General features: G+C 41.8%; 1 protein-coding gene across 9 annotated transcripts in view; it reads left to right on the forward strand.

Moving 5' to 3' along the window:
• TRIO (trio Rho guanine nucleotide exchange factor) overlaps window positions 1-20,206 on the forward strand; it is a 366,740-nt gene that overhangs the window by 16,383 nt on the left and 330,151 nt on the right. The gene's annotated exons all lie outside the window — the stretch shown is intronic.

Consider the following 20,206-nt stretch of genomic DNA (forward strand, 5'->3'; position numbering starts at 1 on the left):
AAAGAAATGAGCCTCTAAGGACTGTTGTTCTTTGTGGTGTTTTGAAACCTTCTCGCCAGTTATATACATTAAGAACACGTAGAGCAGGTTGGGGTTGGTCTGCTGGGTAGAATGCCTGCAAAGGGACCAGAGGTCTGTCAGAACAAGAGTCTCTTAGTGCAGTGCCTCCCACCGGGGGGTGACCTTTTCATGATGTTTGGACTGTCATCTTTGTTTCCCAGTTTCAAATGCCTAGCTCAGAATTACTCAGCGCTTGAAGTGGTTTTCATCTTCAAAGGACGTTATGGACATTATTTAATATACATGACACTGTGTAATGAATGAGCTGTTTATCCCTTGAGCAACGTCAACATGCCAGGTGCCATACAGCTGGAGAAGACAAAAATAATACTCTGTCCAGTGGGAGTTGATAGTCTAAAGAGGCAAGATGATTAGGCAGATTCTCTCTTTTGGCCTCTTTTAAAAATGTGCTAGGGAATAATGTAGAAATTAAAATTATAAACGATGATCAACTAGCTCAAGTCTACCTAATTGAAATTGCCCTCAAGGTGAAAATGAAATTCGAGATGCTCTTAAAAAGACATCATGTGTTAGCTCCCATTTATCACACATTTACTGGTACACAGCCTATTTTACTTGTGTTACAGGTGAGGAATTTGGTGAAGACCAGTGCAGAATTATTCTCAGATCTCCTTCCTGACTAGTCCCTTTCTCCCACTGAAGCTCCTCTTTTTGTTTGCATGGTCTAGGATGGCACTTTGTAACCAAGGCCACATGTGATGCCCAAACATACATTTATTATTTTTTTTGAGATGGAGTCTCGCTCTGTCGCCCAGGCTGGAGTGCAGCGGTGTGATTTTGACTCACTCTGTCTTCCGCCTCCTGGGTTCAAGCGATTCTCCTGCCTTAGTCTCCTTGTAACTGGGATTACAGGCATGCGCTACCACACCCAGCTAATTTTTGTATTTTTGTAGAGATGGGGTTTCACCATGTTGGCCAGGCTGGTCTTGAACTCCTGACCTCCAGTGATACACCTTGGCCTTCCAAAGTGCTGGGATTACAGGTGTGAGCTATCACGCCTGGCTCAAACACACATTTCTTAGTTGCAGATCAGCCTGTCCTTTGTAGCTGGGTGGACCTCCTGGGAAACTTGGACTTCTTGCCCCTGTTGGCCTGTGTGTCTTGTGCTCTTGTACCTGTACCTCTTTGTGTTTGCTGTTCCCTCCTCTTCCTGGTTTCCCTTCCTAACTCAGCTCAAACATCCTTTCCTTTGGAAAACTGCACTTGACCATCCTGTCCCAGCCTCTTGAGGCCCATTGGTGTTGGCATGGCACTTTGTGAGAACTGGATTCTGGACTGGTTCCTTTGGGTTATAATTGCTCCTTCACTTGTGAGTTTGAGTTGCTGGGACCTCTGACCCCAGTGCCGGCCCAGAGCAGTCCCCAGGTAGAAGTGCAGTAGATGCTTGTGATTTATGCCTGTGGTTCCTTAACTCAGATTTTAACATAATTACCTGGAAAGTTTCCTTTAAAAATACAGAATCCCTAGAGATTCTGATTTAGTGGTTCTAGATTAGGCCCCTAGAATATGTATTTTGAAAAAACTCTACTTGTAGTTTGTTTTGAGACAGCGTCTCACTCTGTCACCCAGGCTAGAGTTCAGTGGTGTGATTATGGCTTACTGCAGCCTTCACCTTCTGGGCTCAGGCGATCCACCCACCTTAGCCTCCTGAGTAGCTGGGATTGCAGGTGCATACCACTATGCCTGGCTAGTTTTTTGTAGAAATGGGGTCTTGCCATGGAGGCCAGGCAGGTCTCAACCTCCTGGACTCCAGCCATCTGCCTGTCTTGGCCTCCTGAAGTGCTGGGATTCCAGGTGTGAACCGCCATGCCTGGTCTCTACTGGGAATTTAGACGCACAGCTAGGGTTAGGAACCACCGAGTTATGCCAAGGCACAGTATTAGTTGTGGGTTATGGAATCACGGCCAATTTGGAGTAAGGTGTAAGTGCAGTTGCAGAATCATTCCATTCATATATCTGGAGAGAGTGGAGAAAATGAATGCAGTCCCTTTATGATGATGTGCTCCGTGAAGGAGAAGATCCTGGCTCGTGGAGGAGCTTCCTGCTCTGTGAACATACTGAAGGCACAATTGGCCCTTCAAACTCTCATTTGAAGTCACTGTGTTGCCATAGAGATGTTGTGTAGTGTTGAAGGAGATTAGAGAAATCATGTCGTAAATTATCAGAACAGATGGCTTGTAATTTAACACTCTTCTAGCCCATATTCTTTGTACTGACACTTGAGAACATTGAAGGTATCAGTTTTTACTTTGTTCTTTTACCTATAAAAATGGCAGAGTTCATATTGAGTAAGATCTAAAGTGGGTATTAGATATGCCACATACACAGTGTGGTATGTGAAAGCATTTTAGGAGTGGCTTCCTTAACTTTGCTTGTATAATTTGTTACTTTTTCCCCTCAGTTCCCTGGATATATAGAATAATAAGCCTGTCTTCCTTATTATTTTGATAGCACTGGTCAGGGATCATTTTTATATCCTGGCTTGATGATAATCGTATTCCTTTGCAAGTGCAGTTCTGTTTGCAAGTATTATATGATCATGTAGATTCAGGCAGCATAATCACTTCCAAGGTGTTTTTATATGTCATCAACCACATAAAGGGTATTTTCTTTTTTTTTCTTCTCTTTTGAGACAGTGTCTCTCTCTCTTGCCCAGGCTGGCATGCAGTGGCACGATCTTGGCTCACTGCAGCCTCCACCTCCCCGGTTCAAGTGATTCTCCCGCCTCAGCCTCCTGAGTAGCTGGGAGTACAGGTGTGTACCACCATGCCTGGCTAATTTTTGTTTGTTTGTTTTTTTGTTTTTTAAATTTTACTTTAAGTTCTGGGATACATGTGCAGAACGTGCAGGTTTGTTACATAGGTATACACATGCCGTGGTGGTTTGTTACACCTATCAACTCATCGTCTAGGTTTTAAGCCCTGCATGCATTAGGTATTAGTCCTTATGCCCTCCCTCCCTTTGCCCCCCATCCCTGGACAGGCCCTGGTCCGGTGTGTGATGTTCCCCTCCCTGTGCCCATATCTTCTCATTGTTCAACTCTTACTTATAAGTGAGAACATGTGGTGTTTGGTTTTCTGTTCCTGTGTTAGTTTGCCAAGAATGATGGCTTCCCACTTCATCCATGTCCCTGAAAAGGAAATGAACTCATTCTTTTTTATGGCTGCATAGTATTCTATGGTGTGAATTTTGTATTTTTAGTAGAGACGGGGTTTCACCATGTTGGCCAGGCTGGTCTCGAACCACCTGCCTCAGCTTCTCAAAGTGCTGGGATTATAGGTGTGAGCCACCAGGCCTGGCCAACTAAAGGGTATTTTCTAAAAGGAGACTTCTTTGAAATTTTTTCTGTCTCTCTATTCTAGCCTGGGTCTGATGTGTAAGTCTTAAAAGATTGTATCCTTCATTAAGGACAACTATTGCCTCTTGCAGGGAGCTGCATCCTGATTGGGATTCTGGCACATTCACACATGCACATTGTTGTAGATGACCAGAGTAGATACGTACCTAAAACATTTCAAATTAACAAAATCATAATCCTGTGAGTGTAATTTAAAAATCTAATAAAGCTTACCTTATTTTTAAAGTACTTGTAGTTAGACATATATTAACACAACTATTTCATATGGTTTTATTCTCACATGCTTGAAGTATTCAGGAATCTTAAATAGGCTCTCCATACATTTTCATGAGCCTCATTTCTTATGTGTCATACAGTAGGAAATTAAGTAAGTTTTCCGATCTCCAGATAATTCCTGAGTTGCTCTTGTGTGAATGTGTGTTTTAACTGAATCCAGACATTCATAGTAGTGAGCACTTTCTTTGACTCCTTTTTTACTAGCCTACACTGCTTATACTAATGGGGGTTTCTGATGCCACTCAGCAGTGGGACAGAGAGGTCAGTTGTGAGCCTGACCCTGTTGGATATAGCAATTTTTACCTCAGGATGACGCATTCACGTGACTTAAATTCTTTGACACTTCTGTGTCAATGCTAGAAAAATTTTTATAAAAGTGCTAGGTAATTATATCAGAAAGCATCTGAAAAACAGTCTTATCAGAAGGGCTTAGAGCCATTACAGGAGTGAGGGAAATAGTGTGGAAATAAGCTATAATTTCCTTGATGAGCATGTCATACTACAAGCCAAGGTTGGCTCAACCTCCTGGTAACTGTCCTGCAGCAGAATGGGCTAGCTCCAGCTTAAATAAATTGGAATCAGATTACCTGGGTATTGAATTGCATGGCTTCAGGAGAGGGTGTTTGGTTCTGTAAAGCCACATGTCATGGTAGTGAGGTGAGACTGATGGTAGTATTTGTTCAAGAATCCGATTTTCATTGAGGGCACAAAGGCTCTGTTGTGCCACGCTCAGGATCTTGTTTTCCTGAGATTGCTTCAGGCAGATTTAAACAATGGCCTCTCAACCTACTGGATTTAAAGAGTAAGTAGTTCTCCATGATCTTATTTCTCATTAGTAGGGAAATGTAAACTTTTACCTTTGGTCAAAATTTTGCTCCTGTCACCTGACCCCCTGATGTCATTATGATTGTCTTTTCCTTGCAGTATTGCCTTGTCAGTTACTCTTGCCAGAGGGATTTCATCATTGGAGTATCTGCATGTCTAAGTCCAATTCAGCTCTTCACATATAGGCCCCATGCCCTGAAGTGTTGCTGTCATTTTGCCTGTTTAGTTACTTTACAAACACTAATGGCATGTAAGGCCCCTGGGAACCCTGGGTCTGGAACAGGCACAGGCCACAGAACAGATGGCCCTTGCCAGGTGGTCCTTGGGTGCACAGTGGCTGTGGAGCTGCTGTCTCTCAACAAAGGAAGGAAGGGCACTCTCAGGGAAATCAAATGGATCAAAGCCGTCCCCTTACCCGTGTTGCCCCTTTAAGCCTTCCCAGTAGCTCTACTTTTGTTTTTATTTTATTTCAACTTTTATTTTAGATACAGGGGATATACGAGCAGATGTGTTATGTGAGACTATTGCTTGATGCTAAGGTTTGGAATACGGATCCCGTCACCCAGGTAGTGAGCATAGTACCTGATGCGTAGTTTTTAAACCCACACCCTCACCCTCTGGTAGTCCACAGTGTCTAGTGTTCCTGTATTTACGTCCATGCATCCTTAATGTTAGCTCCCACTTATAAGCGAGAACATGCAGTATTTGGTTTTCTGTTCCTGTGTTAATTAAGATTATGGCCTCCAGTTCCATCCGTGTTCCTGCAAAAGACATGATTTCATTCTTTTTTAATCAATGCGTAGTATTCCATGGTGTATATGTACCACCTTTTCTTTATCCAGTCTACCATTGGTGGGCACGTGGGTTGACTTCATGTCTTTGCTGTTGTGAATAGTGCAGCTGTATTTTTATTTTATTCTTCCTGTTGACCCTCTGTCTGTCTTTCTGAGGCTCTGTGTCTCTGTGGACCCTTCAAAGGGACTTTCCTTTGTTTAGGAGAGTGACTCATCCTGAGGTCATTCTCAACCTTTCCTTGGGAAGGGATGTAGCCCTTCGCAGACAGAGCTGCATTTGCCCAGAAGTAAGCATTTTCACAAAGGCCCCTGGATCCCAGGTGCCCTCCTGCACAGTGAACTCTACCGGTGGTGTCATTCTTAGCCTTGTGGGTCTGGGTTTCCCAGCCTCCAGAGGTAGGAACGCCAACCATCCTGGGATGGTAGGTGGCCGCTAGGCCCAGATGGACTGCATCCAGACCTGCTGAGTGAATGAATGCCTTTCTTCTGTAAATGGACTCCTTATCATTCTGTTTTAGCTCCTCTTTTTCTCATTTCTTCCTTTCTCCTGCATTTCTCTTGTTTCTCATTCTTCTTTGACCACTTAAGAGTGACGGTGTCACTCATGGCCATTGCCCATTGCTAAACTGTGCTGGAGGCAGTTAGAGATGAGTCTGATTTGTGGGGCAGGAATTTAGGGGGATGCTCCCGGTGGAGAGTCTGTTGGATTCTGCATTAGCACCTCACTACAGACTTCAGCTGGGGGTAAGCCGTGCCTGGGGGGCACCCCCTTCTTTTCTGCCCCAAGGCCCTGGGTCTGAGCCTGTCTTCTTCTGCATGTCCCCTTCCTGTCTCTCAGGCGTCCCGTCACTTAGTGGGGTCTCTTGACACTTAATTCTCTTACTGCTTGATCCCAATCCCCTTTAAGCACAGTTTTGTCTGATTTAAAATTTGCATTTTATGGTGATCTTAATAAATTTGGCTTAGCAAATAAGTGTGATGCTTCTTAATTTCGGGGTAATTTAATCCCTTTTTCTAAATTGTGGTATATTATTCCTTAAAAATTGTTTTGGCTCAGTTGCCCTGGTGTCATGTGATTTCTTCTTGACGTTTTCTTTTCCGAGCTGCAGTTCATGTTGAGGTTAACTCCTACTCATCCCTCTGCCCCGAGTGCTCAGCACATAGTCAGTGCTTAGTAAGTGTTCGCCAAAAGCAAGAACAAGCGCTTGCTGCATCCCCAAGTCCAGTGGCCAGTTTCCCTGTCTCAGGAGGCTGGTGGGACGTGGTAACTATTGAGCCAGCAAAACTGGGCCAGAGGCTGGGCCATTTTATGGTGTAATGTCCTCTCCAGTAGAAATTCATGAGAGGGGAAAAAGGAGAAAGGGAGATGGTAGATTCTTACGGATGAGGTGTGCGTGGGTGTGCGTGTCTGTGGAATATGGGCATAGGCAGCAGTGGAGAAGGGAGGTCTCGGCAAAAGCAGCTACCCCTGTTTGTTGGGCTGTGTTCACTTCGCTGCTGTGGATCTAACTGCTGTTCACTGTTAATAATTAGTCCTCAAGCGCCCATTCTTGGGCTTATGTCTTCTGCACAATTCCTCGGTCTCTAGATTGACCAGGCTCCCCGTGGACCCTAATTAATATTTTCTGACCGATCACTGGGTTTGATCAGTCAATGGAGGGTGAAGAAGCATCCATTATCAGGTTTCCTTTGAGATTTAAGATCTAGTTGCCTCTGGTGTTTCTATTATGTGTTAATGAGTTGATTTCTGTTTCCTAATGATGAGGCTGTGGAACAGTAACTCTGGGGGGAAGATGGCATTGGTAAGATTTGCTAAGTTCTTGGGTATATTTTTACAGGAGTATGTTCCATGAGCCCGTTAAGAATGTTCCAGGTCTTGCCCTGTCTCCCCATTTCCATACTTCACTTCCATTTTTAGGACTTCTCCCCAACGTCAAAACTTTATTTACACGAACCTGAAAGCAGGCTGCAGGGCTGTTTGAAATCACACACGTCAATATGAGGCCAACCCAGTTTTTCATAAATAGGTCAGATTGTTTCTATAAAGCAGGATTCCAAAAACAGTCTTGTTAAAGAAAAAGTATTTTAAGAAAAGATACCCATTGTTTAAATCTTAACCCTGTCGCTCGGGCTTGGGATAATACTAGTACTAGAAAATGCTGATTTCTGGGGCCTACCTTGGAAGAACTGAGACTTGCCCCAGACATCATGAAGAGAAAGCTTGCAGGCCACAAGGACTAAGATCCGGGGATAGGTGTGAGTCAAAGGCTGGGCAAGGGCCTCTAAGGAGCTCTTGGTGCCCTTGAAGAGGAGCGTGGTTCTGGGTGGATGCACCATGAAGGGCTGTTACTGGCAGCATTCACTAGTCCCCCCGACCCACCACCAGTGGAACAAGTACCCTTGCTTTACCTAAATACTGAACATTCATTTCTTACTTAGTAGAGATTGACTTAAATCTCTTTTTTTAAAATTGTGCTTTTTAATCTATATATCAGAATCATCTGATAATTGTGTGATACTGAGGAGGTATTTAAGCCATAGCAAATCAGGAAGGGAAGAAGCTAAGATGGGGTTTACAAGATAGTTCTTCACATGTGTCTGAAATTAGTACCCTTAAGAATGTTACTAATTTCTGGCAGGATCCCTGGAAAAGTTTCTAGAACAATTGGAAGAGAAGCCAGAATAGCTGTGAAAAATGGCGGTGTTCACAGGTGTAAACACTCACAGCCTCACACTCAAGTGTGTCATCCTGAAATCAGTGAAATGCTCTCACTGATTTCATGGACCTTATCATCCGTGAGAACTGGATATGCCACGTGTTTAATTCATGACTGAGTTTTATGTGCTGTTCACACAGCCTAATGCAAGACATTCACTTGAAGAAGTTTACCCTGAAATCCCCCAAATAGGGAGGTCCCACGTAGGTGAACTAAATAGGCTCTCTACAAGTACATTACTCATATTTTTAAAATAGGAGATTCCCAAGTGGATCTGGCTATTGGCCAACAGAATGAGACTTACACAGCCTGATATAAATCGGTTCATTTCTCCTTGTACTGTAGTTGATTTTCAGGAGGATTGATGTCCAATTTATTGTTTGTCTGCAGCAGAATGACTTGTATGGCTCTGGGTGCTGTTTTCTAGTGCTGTGTTTGTGGTGCATGTCTTCTTCCTGTTTCTTCTGATTCTGAGTTCCGCCCTTTTTAGCTAGCATTCAGTTGGTCTGGCTTTATTTGACTTCTTTGACTTGGTGAGTGCCATGGTTTGTGAGTTATACTATCATTTGTGGTTTAAACATTTCAGTTTTTGTTACTATATGTCCATCTATGTGGCCATCTTCTCATTTTAATTACCAATACATGTTTCAGCTTGCTTTTTGGAAAAAGTGTTGAAGTGCAAATGTGTCTTTGGAAGTGTCACTGAGAAACCCAAGGTCTATCTGGCATTCCGCTCCTGGCAGCAGACCGTAGTCTTTGTCCACGGGTTGGGAAGAGAGCTGTGAAACAGGGAGGCCTTGCCGACTGTCCTACCTGCAATCTGGACTTTGCACATGGAGCCTCTACTTAGGGGATTAGTTTTTTGACTACTGCTGTTTGATTTTTGCTTTTTAATTGGGTTATTTGAGGTGAATGCATGGTTTAGGTTTCTCGTTCTTTGTGTTGGACAGAATTAAAGGGAAATTTGAGACATCCTGGTCTACTTATGTTCAACTCCATTATATTCTTTTTTAATGGGCAATAAAACTGCCTTTTTTTTTTTTTTTTTACTTTTCTCTTTTTTAGATGGAAGGTTCCCCATTTTTATTTTTACATCACGTTCTTCCTCATACAGTTTTCTTCAACAGTACCAAGAGTCGTATTTTTAAGAAAGTGTCTCTAAATTTTCTTTGCTTTCGTAGGACTATGTCATTTCTGATGATCATTAATTGGTATGCCTAACTCTCCCCTTTGACCCAGGTATTACTAATATTGACTGAAAGATGGAAAATTTCAAAGATGGAAAATTTGGATTACTGCTGTGTCTTTACCATTGAGTCCCAGGAAATAACTTGCCCAGTTTCATAAATTCTTAGACGTTGGTTTCTCTTGTGATTGTCAAGTCTTTGGTGTTCTTTACTTTATTCACCTGAACCGCTTGAGTTGTTATTCATCAAACACATGTGTGTGACATGAAGTGTAACTTGTTGACCCTTACTTTGTGCAGCGGTGGTAATAAAATTGTTTTAAACCTCTTAATTATGGTTTTTCATGTTGGATTCACTGTGAGTTCTTAAAAAAACGGATCACCCACTGATAGATTCAAATCTACCTTTGGAAAATTAAAGTGATAAGCACTTAATGGCATTTTGGGATTAGCTTGAGAATATCTGTAAGTTGATTGTACTTGAAACATACAGTTGTGTTGTGACCATCTGTAGAGTGATGTGGTAATTAGGCAAAGCATTTTAGAAAGGCTTTATTACTAAAAACAAGTGGTAGCTAGTTTTCATAGGCAAAGGAGACAGTCTTTTAGAAAAGCAGGGTTCAGGTGATTTAATGGAAAGCCAGTGAAGTTGGGGAGAGGGAGAGGGAGAGGGAAAAGGTGAAAGAAGATCTGAAGTCAGGCTGCTTGGCAGGCACCGAGGGAATTGACTGATGGAGCTCATCTGTAATCCTGGGATGCGTTTTCTGTATTTTATCCAAACCAGCGATTTTTGTTATAACATGTTTGGAAAGTCTTTTTTTCTTTTTTGGTAAGTTTCCTACTAGACATATAAAAGAGACTAATAAAGTTCTTTGTGAGAGCTTTATAATATAGATAATATCTAGCTTTTTTCTTTCTTAATTAAAAAATTCAATGGAGAGATTGTAGTAGTTTGTATATACTGTAGTTAGAAAGGTTTGGTTTTGTTTAAAATTGTTGTACATTTGCTTTTGGTAATCTTTAGTTGCTTGAACCCTCCACCCTTCAGTTTAACTTTTATTTAAAACAATCTTTGATTCTTATTCATGCATTGAACATTGGCTGAGAACCTGCTATGTGCTAAACAGTCACTAAAAGTAAAGCTTCTCTCTCTCTTTTTTTTTTTTGGAGAAGTCTTGCTTTGTCGCCCAGCCTGGAGTGCAGTGGTGCAATCTTGGCTCACTGCAACGTCCACCTCCTGGGTTCAGGTGATTCTCCTGCCTCAGCCTCCCGAGTAGCTGGGATTACAGGCGTGCTCCACCATGCCTGGCTAATTTTTGTACTTTAGTCGAGACGGGGTTTCACCATGTTGGCCAGCGTGGTCTGGAACTCCTGACTTCAGTGATCCTCTCGCCTTCGCTTCTCAAAGTGCTGGGATTACAGGAGTGAACCTCTGTGCCTGGCTCGAGATGTAATATATTCTCTTGAAAGATAATATTACATCTAGGGAACTACCTTTATCACTTTATTTAACTATTTACATAGAAAATACTAGAATAAAATATAAGTACATATTTGTTTTTAACTTAATATACAATTTCAGTGTTAGATGAAATGAAGATGGAATATTAACAATGTATAAATAATGAAAAATTACTGAAACTTGACTCTGTTTTAGCATTCCAGATCTTAAATTATATTCCTTGCCCTAAAAAAAAGTATCATGAAGATATTTTGGGTGAACATTTGGAAATTGTTACAATTCTAGAGTATTAAAGATACCAAGAACATTCAGAGGATCCAGCTGAACCTGACTTGCCCAAGAAAATAAATCATTTAGTTTGTCACTTCAGTTTGCATGACCACAAAGAACTGTACACGCAATGAGTTATTACATTGTTATAGAAGAAACAAAATATTTTATAATAGTTTGCCAAAAATATCATGCCATTATGAGAAAAACCTGTTGACTAAGTCGGCCTTTGGTCACAGTAAATAATCACTGCTTTTGACCAAAACTGCAGGAATGTAAATCTATGTTTTTCAGTGTTTGAAAGACTTTAAAATTGCACCATATAAGGTAATGCTGGCTAACTAAACTTTATAATATTTGAATGTAGACCATAAGCTGATGAGCCGGACGTCAAAATTAGATAGCTGTAAATTATTTGGGCTAATGAAGGATAAAGGTACAGTTTAGCCAAACACTGTTCTTATGTAGTCTTATCACCGGTGGAGGTACAGATGGACATCACCCACAGAGGTGTGGGTAGGTTGCTTCAGAATTAATTTTTTAAGAAACTGTTAAGTAATAGAGTATCTGAAACTGGACTGTGTTTAAGGACTACTTAGTTGCTGTTGCTGGGTATTATTCAGTCTTAAGCTTCTTCCTGGTTATAAAATTAAAAAGCAAGAAAGAGACGGCAGGGAGGAGCGGGGTGGGGGGATGGTCGGTGGTTAGTAGATATGTGGACCTAGAGTAGCCTTTTCAGCCAGTTTGGGTTGTGAAATACTGCTGAGTGCTTATGTGGCCAAGTTCTGTAGTTATAGAAGATTATGTATACACACTCTGTTTTCCATTTTGCAAAAGTGAGCGAAGATATGCTTGTATGCAAGGTGTCATAATCCCATGCCTCTAACTTATGTTTTGAAAAGAATTACATACACCTGCAGAGAAGTTGAGTAGTGCATTGAGCATCTGAATACCCTTTCCTTCAATTCACTGTTAACTTTTTGCCAATCTGTTCTCTCTCTTTCTCTCTTTTATATTCATTAGGACACTAATAAGCACTGCAGCATTACTAAGCTGTGAGTTACTTTTGCTTGAAGTCGATGTCAGTTAGGTTTTAGAAAGATTGTGCATATTTTTGTTTTAATTTGTCTTGAGGGCAGATTTTGGGCTTAAAAATACCTCTGTAACTGAATAGCCAAGCAGTACTTGCCCCTGAGAAGCAGGAAGTGCAGCAGACTTAGTAGAAATGCCTGAACAAATCTAGTGTCTTGGTTGAAATTGACTAAAGTTCCAAAATAACTAAACAGTGTCACAGACAGTAGTGACAGGCAGACTCATCTCAGAAGCAGTGGCTCCTGTCTTCTGAGTGACAGTCTCTTTCAGGTGGCAGTCAGAGTGTTGACCAGGCACACAGAATAAAGCCCCTTCTGTTGAAGAACTGGCTTAATGGAGTGGGACAGGTTAACAACAGTTGATTAAACCACAACACAACTCTAACCAGGCAGAAACACATTTGGTCACAATAACAGGGGGGATGATATCAAACCGGAGTGTTGTGGCTATGCAGTGAAGTGCGGAGTTAGAGGTGGAGCCTTCGTGGCATCACTGAGGTGGAAGGCTGTTTCAAGACCCTTGGATTCAGTTAAACAAATGAGTTGTAGAATGGGGATCACTAGTGAGTTGTTGATCACTAGGCATGGGTAATATGAGAAATGTGACGGTTGGGGTGGTCAGACCTCTTCCTCCCCTTCCCCTCAGCCCCTAGGAGGTCCAGGAGTATAAGTTACTGAACAGCCATCTCAGATGCTCACATTGTATGTTCTTTTTTTTTTTTTTTGGCAGGAGGGAGGATTTATTTTTTTGAGACAGAGACACAGGCTGGAGTGCAGTGGCGAGATCTAGGCTAATTACAACCTTCACCTCCCAGGTTCAAGCAATTCTCCTGCCTCAGCCTCCCGAGTAGCTGGGACTGCAGGCATGCACCACCATGTCCGGCTAAATTTTTCTATTTTCAGTAGAGACAGGCTTTCACCATGTTGGTCAGGCTCGTCTCCAACTCCTGACCTCAGGTGATCCGCCCGCCTCAGCTTCCCAAAGTGCTGGGATTACAGGTGTGAGTCACCGCGCCTGGCCTGGTAATGTTCTTAAGTGTTCTGTGAGCCGCTAATAAAAATCACCTTGTCTTCATTTACAGAAGCAATAAGCCCACTGTTTTTTGTTTTGTTTTGTTTTTTGTTTTTCCTAGGAGGCTACAGGCAATCAGGAATAATTAGATAAGGATTGGGGGCACCCTTCATTTCAGTAAGAGCAGAATCGAAGAGCTCTACGCTTAGGACAGATTAAGAGACTGACTTCACCCACTTAGGCTGATAATGTAATTTTGGTTTTCTATGTTTGCTTATTGCTAATTAAAAGCAGTAACACTGATAGAAGAGCACAGAGGTTTGCTTTGTTTTCCACATGTAAATTAGAAGCGTCTGTCTCTGTGACTGTTACTCTCCTGTAGTAGTTTGTATAAATGTAGAGCCACATGCTGTCTGTATGTCTTGGCTGTTCTCTTGAAATACCCAGTAATGCTGCCCAAATGGCCAGCAGTGAGCACCAGCGGCTGCAAGTCCATTTACGCAAGGCTGTTGTAGGAAAGTAAGACAGAGAAATATGTCTGCTGACATGTGAGGTCACTAAAGTATAGATTCTTTGTGTACTGTTTAGAGAGATCCACTTTATAGAGCTGCTGATTTATGGAGAAATGAGCGCTAGTTGCCTTCCACCCGTGTGGCTATAACCTTCTGTTGCTGTGGTTGTTAACAGTCTCCATGTTGAGCAGGAGCATGCAGAGTTTGCCCTAGGCTTTCAGAGCCTAACTTAGTTAAGGCACTTTTGGTTGCTGGAGCAAAAAAGGAAATTTATTTTCAGAGTAAAGAATCCTCTGAGCTAACCCGAGGGAAGGTGGTATAACCCCACCTCACCCCAAGAGGAACTGCTGCGAGTGGGAACAGGCAAGCCCCAGCAAAGCTGCTCCAAGTTTGTTTCTGTTTCCTGTTTCTCCCTAGGGGTGGGCTTTATGCCCGCCTGCCTCTCTCTCTACCCAGTCAACTTCCTCTCACCTTCCTAGTTCAAGACAGGATTGATGAGCAACCCTGAAAAGTTTCACATTTCTGATGGTCACGTGATGGGTCAGGCCATCTGGTCAGCAGTCGTCAGGGACGTATACAACACACACAAGGCTGCGGGCCTGAACCCTTGCCCCAGAGAAGATTCTGCCACAGAGTTTATGGCCCCAGTTAAGAAGATGTTCTTTGATCACTTTTTGTGACGTTCCCTCCATAGGTAGAGGTCAGATCGCCAAATAAATAATAGTATCTAGAGTCAGGGATTTTAGTCTACAGTCGAGACCTATGAATTTTGGTAGGAAATAAATGAATTATATCTTTATTTTCGTGGATCTCCAATAAAATTCAGTATTTCTTTCAATTGTGAATGTAGTTCTAGTAGTATCTGTGACTTTTCACCTGTGGATACTGCAGATATTTTTAATCGACATTAATTATTACAGATCTCTCAAAATGTTGTTCATGCTTATCACTTCAAAACTATAGAAGTTACTAGAATGACTGCTAGATCTTTTCATTTAATGTGTGGTAAAGATGCACATATTACTTTAAAATCTTTTGATGATCATTACTTTTTTTTTTAGATATAATTGGTTTTCTGTTTAAGTCTCTCTATGCACTTAAAAACAGTGTTCTGAGAAGAGCTTCATAAGTTTCACCAGATTGCCACTAGTTAGAAATATACTACTCCCCCAAAATTGCTGGTTGGAATTGAGATTACAGTTTTCTCTTTATGGCTGTCAGGATTTAAATTTTTCTTTTTTTCTTAAAGTTTTGGGATACATGTGCAGAATGTGCAGGTTTGTTACATAGGGTATACATGTGCAGGATTCAAATGCTTTCTAAAAGGCGTTTTCTAATTCATTTCCGGTTTTTTCCACTCCTTACTTAGAACTTCTTTGTCCCTTTCAACAATTCCTACTTCCTTTAATGTTTTAATATCTAGTAATAGATTCCATTTTTTGTTTGCTTTTTGCTGCGTAAATTATACATTCTTTGGAGCTAAAGATTCTAGATTATTATAGTTTTGAAAGTTAGAGATATGTCTAGATACAAAACTAGATCTGGGAACATAACCCCAGATGGGGAAGCACCATATATTTTGCAAGCTTGTGTTTCTCAATGTTAGAAATGATGAGACTCAGAATAAAGCTTACTTATATCTACCTGGGCATTTTAAATAAAACTAGTTTTATTTAAAACTAGTCACATTGAAAATTACACAAATATTTGGGAAACTCCCCTGTACAATAATGTAGCCTATTTCTAGCATAGAATACTATACATGCATTTAGTAAGAGCTCCGCAAAATCTGTGCGAGTCATGAAAATAGACGGGATACCTAGACTGCTAATGTCCTGGGTTGGGGAGATACACCTTATGAAAGAAAAGTTCACAAAGTGTCATGTTACAGTAAAAGTATTTCCTTTGCATCAATACTGATTTGTGAAGAATATCTGAAGGTTAATGCATTTGAGAATACCAAATATCAACCATAATTCTTATTTAAAAATACATTGTATGCTAATTCCTTAGAAAAGCCAGGCAGGGTGGGCTATGTCTGTAATTCCAGCACTTTGGGAAGCTGAGGTGGGACGATCACTTGAGTCGAGGAGGAGTTCAAGGCCAGCGTGGGCAACAAAGTGAGTCCCACCCTGTCTCTGTTAAAAACAAATTCAGTTCATTCTTTTTTTAAAGACAGAGTCAGGCTGGGCTTGGTGGCTCACACCTGTAATCCCAGCACTTTGGGAAGCTGAGGCGGGTGGATCACGAGGTCAGGAGATCGAGATCATCCTGGCTAACACGGTGAAACCCCATCTCTACTAAAAATAAAAAAATTAGCCGGACATGGTGGCGGGCGCCTGTAGTCCCAGCTACTCAGGAGGCCGAGGCAGGAGAATGGCATGAACCCGGGAGGCGGAGCTTACAGTGAGCCGAGATCGCGCCACCGCACCCCAGCCTGGGTGACACAGCGAGACTCTGTCTCAAAAAAAAAAAAAAAAAAAAAACAGACAGAGTCTTGCTCTGTTGCCTAGGCTGGAGGCACAATCACTGCTCACTGCACCTCGATTTTCTGGGCTCAGGCAGTCCTCCTACCTCAGCCTCCCGAGTACCTGGGATTACAGCTGTGTGCCACCACACCTGACTAATTTTTTGTATTTTTTTGTAGCGGTGGAGTTTCACCAACCAAGTTGCCTTGGCCGGTCTTGAACTCCTACCCACTTGGCCTCCCAAAGTGCTGGGATTAGAGGCGAGAGCCACCATGCCCAGCCTCAGTTCATTCTTTTAAAGATGATTTTAAAATTTAGAAACACGAACTTTTCAAAAGTAACATTTTTTGCTTACTGTTAAGTAAATGGAAAGAGCCAAAACATTTAATTTTTCTTGTTTAAGTCACAGGCACTTGAAAATCTGGTTTTAACTTTTCTTTATGGCCATTAAATATTTTATGCACATATTACAGGGTTGATAATATTATAATAGATTCATTTTAGAAATGAAACACTTGACCATTACATTTAGTTTTTATAAGAATATTCTTAGGTAAGCACAAACAACCTGTTTTCAAACACTGTGTGTCCAGCTTTACATACTGTAATTGGGTTCCATGGACTCTGCCCTGAGGTTTGAGCACCCAGGGCACTCATGGGTTGACAGTGGTGAGCATACAGTTATGCCCCAGGAGGGCAGGTGATTTATTCTGGAATTCACTTGAGTGTTGAAAACAGATTATTATTTATGTTACATACGTGAGAAAACTCTTATAAGCCGCCACTTTTAAGTTTTGCTTTTAGTGGCTTATATTTCACAAGTTTAAAGGGCACTTTTAAATTTTTTTGGTAATCACCGGGATATGAGCAGATGTTATGAAAATCTTCTTATGGGGATTTTCAAACATAGAGGTCTTTTTAGTGGCATGCACTTCTGGCACTTGTGTGAATTTCATGATGATTCTTGGTATCTGACTGCTCTGAAACGCATCATCCTAGGTTTGTACCATCCTTGCTGGAGCTCCTGTTCTGGAACCTGGGTGTCTTCAAGGATAGCCCAGGATTCTTGTACTTTTAAGCCTGCTGCCTGTGGTTTATGACCAGATAGGAAATTTAAGAACAACAACAACAAAAAAAGCTAACAGGGTAGAGAGAGAATATTGCCGGACTGACTGGCTTCCATCCCTCGCTGGGTCCCAGAGCCCAGGACCCCTTGGAGAGGAAGAACCGCTCCTCCTGTCTCCTGCCCAGAGGTCTCCCACTTCTCATCAGTCCCTGGGCTTGGGTGCCTAGGAGTTTCCCTTCTGCCTGTCTTGAGGGCTGAGTATATGGACTGCAGGAAGGAGGGGCTGCTTTGCATCTTCATGCTAATGCAAGACTTTCTCTGGAATTTTCACAGGCCCATTATTAAACAGAAAAGCAAAATCGGTCCTCACCATACCGTGGCTTGGCTCTGTTTCTAATGCACTGCAAGTATTTTATCAACATTGTCTACTTTTTTATTTTACTTGATTATTTTATATTTATTCATTTAATTTAATATTACAGTTACTGTTTGTCATGTGTTTGGCTTTTGTGTTTGCTTTTAACAAATACTCTTGTATTCATGGTTTTCCTTGTTTGTGGAGTAATTCATTTTGCCACTTCTCTTAACCATTCTTCCCTAAAAATAGTCTGCTAGGGCAGAGATTCCATTTGGCCTTTATTACTTTGGATTTGCCAAACAAGCAGCAGAAACAGAGTTGTACGTGTGGTCCTACACCACAAGGATTTTTAAGAGAGGTCATTTGTAGCTGATGGTTGTCGACACAGGAATGCTGTCAATTAAAAAAGAGGAGAAAATGAATAATATTCAAATTTACTGGCATAGAGATGTTTGCACAGATTCAATGTGAGAGACGTAGGCTGTTAATCTTGTGTTCTGGCCACATGTTAGGAACCCTCTTATGGTGTGGATAAAAAGCCTTGTGCCTGCCTGGTATTAGAAAGGTGACAGGTGTTGCTGTCAAATATTGATGCTTTGATATCTTCACATTTCTTGATAAGCTGACCATGTAATTGTCTAAACAGAGATGGTGTTGAGGGTGAAAGAGGGTGTTACCAATAATTATTCTAGAACAGTAGGGGTAAACTGAGACTGTGTCTGTCAAGCTAGGATGTGTGATGACTCGACCTACTGACTGACCACAGTTTCATAATTCAGTATGTAGAGGGTGAGAGTCATGTGAAGATATTTATGACTCCCAATGGTCATTTTTTGTGGCTCACCCCTAACTTGGATAAGATGATGTTTGACTCAGTCCAGGATACATAAAGGCATGGACAGTTGGCCAAGGAGAGTGGTCACAGGGGTGCTGCTGAGTCAGCACCTCCTGTCAGTGGTGGTCTGTTTGAAAACAGACCTACAGCACATTTGAAGAAGCCTCCTCCCCATAGCCTGGAGTGGCTGAATCGCTCATTTTGTGTGTGAGCTAAGTGTGACTTGAGCCATGAATCAGGATTTGTCAGCCCCCAGGACCTGGCTTGTGTCCTACCCTTCTTTACCAAGAGCTCAGAAGGGGGTCTTTGTACTCCCCCCACCCCCGCAGAAGCCGGGACTGGAGGGTGGTGAGAAAGCCTTTGTCACTGCCTTCCCGTTTGGAGTGAGGGAAGAGTTTTGGTCATAGTCCCCTGCTGCTCCCGGCCAGCACATCGGTGTCCTGTCCTGCCACCCACCCCGCTTTGGCCCCACCCCCCACCTTTGTGGGTCTGGTGTCTCAGAATGGAGAGAGAAATCCTGTTTAGCAGTTAGGTACCCTGTGACTTCTTTACCATATGCTAGACTCAAACATATGGTGAAGTTAGAGGAATTGTTTTGTATTTGTTCTTAATTACTCTGTAATACTACATTACAATTTTAAAACTATTTTAAAATAAAAATGTATTCTTTTCACTTGTTCTGCCCTCAGAATTCTTCAGTAATATAAAGATTTAAATAAATCAACAAAGCCTTTTTTTTTCCTTAAAATCTGGATTTTTTTTTTTCTTTTTTGGGACAGGGTCTCACTCTGTTGCCCAATTTGGAGCAGTGGCACAATCATGGCTCACTGCAGCCTTGAGCTCCCAGGCTGAAGTGATCCTCCTGCCTCAGCCAGGCATGCATCACGAAGCCCAGCTCAGTTTTTAATTTTTTTTTTTTTTTTTTTTTTTTGGTAGCGGTGCAGTTTCACTGTTTTGCCCAGGCTGATCTCGAACTCCTGGGCTCAAGCCATCCTCCCAGCGTGCTGGAATTAAAGGCATGAGCCACCACACCCAGCCTCAATCTGGAATTTTACACATATTTTAAGTTCATTTGATTTTTGAACATGTATTGGCTAAATTAATGATTAACTGTCTGGGCATGGTGGCTCAGGTGTGTAATCCCGGCACTCTGGGAGGCTGAGGTGGGTGGATCACCTGAAGTCAGGAGTTTGAGACCAGCCGGGCCAACATGGCCAGTAGAAACCTCGTCTCTACTAAAAAATACAAAATCATTAGCTGGGCGTGGTGGCACGCGCCTATAATCCCAGCCACTCGGGAGGCTGAGGCTGGAGAATCGCTTGAACCCAGGAGGCGGAGGTTGCAGTGAGCTGAGATCGCACCACTGCACTCCAGCCTGGGTGACAGAGCAGGACTCCTGTCTCAAAAAAAAAAAAAAAAAAAAAAAAAAAAAAAAAAGATTAACTGTAATATAGATGTGGTAAAGCCTATGCGTTATATTCCCTAGTTTTCTGGCACAACCTCTTAAAGTAACCTGGATCAAAAGCTGGTTACATGCTGATATTTTCAGTCTGTGGCCTGAATTTCCAAACCGATCATTAGATGTTGCCTGGAGCTTCCTATTCTCATTGGATTAAAAAAGATTATTTTGAAGGGAATGGGACAAAAGAAGATAACTGACTTTACAACTTTTTATAAAACTATGCTAAGACTTAGTATTGTTTGAAATGAAAGCTGTTAGTATTCTTAAATAAATAAGGATTGTTTGCCTTCTAAAGAATATAACCTAAATTGTTCCTTTGTAAGAATCACATTTTTAACTTAAATAAAAAAGGCAGACCATGTTGTTAGAAGTGTCTGATCTTTGCATATGAAAATATAGGCCAGACACAGTGGCTCATGCCTGTCATCCCAGC

Source organism: Pan troglodytes, chromosome 4, assembly GCF_028858775.2.
Source record: "Pan troglodytes isolate AG18354 chromosome 4, NHGRI_mPanTro3-v2.0_pri, whole genome shotgun sequence".
NCBI classification, from domain to species: domain Eukaryota; kingdom Metazoa; phylum Chordata; class Mammalia; order Primates; family Hominidae; genus Pan; species Pan troglodytes.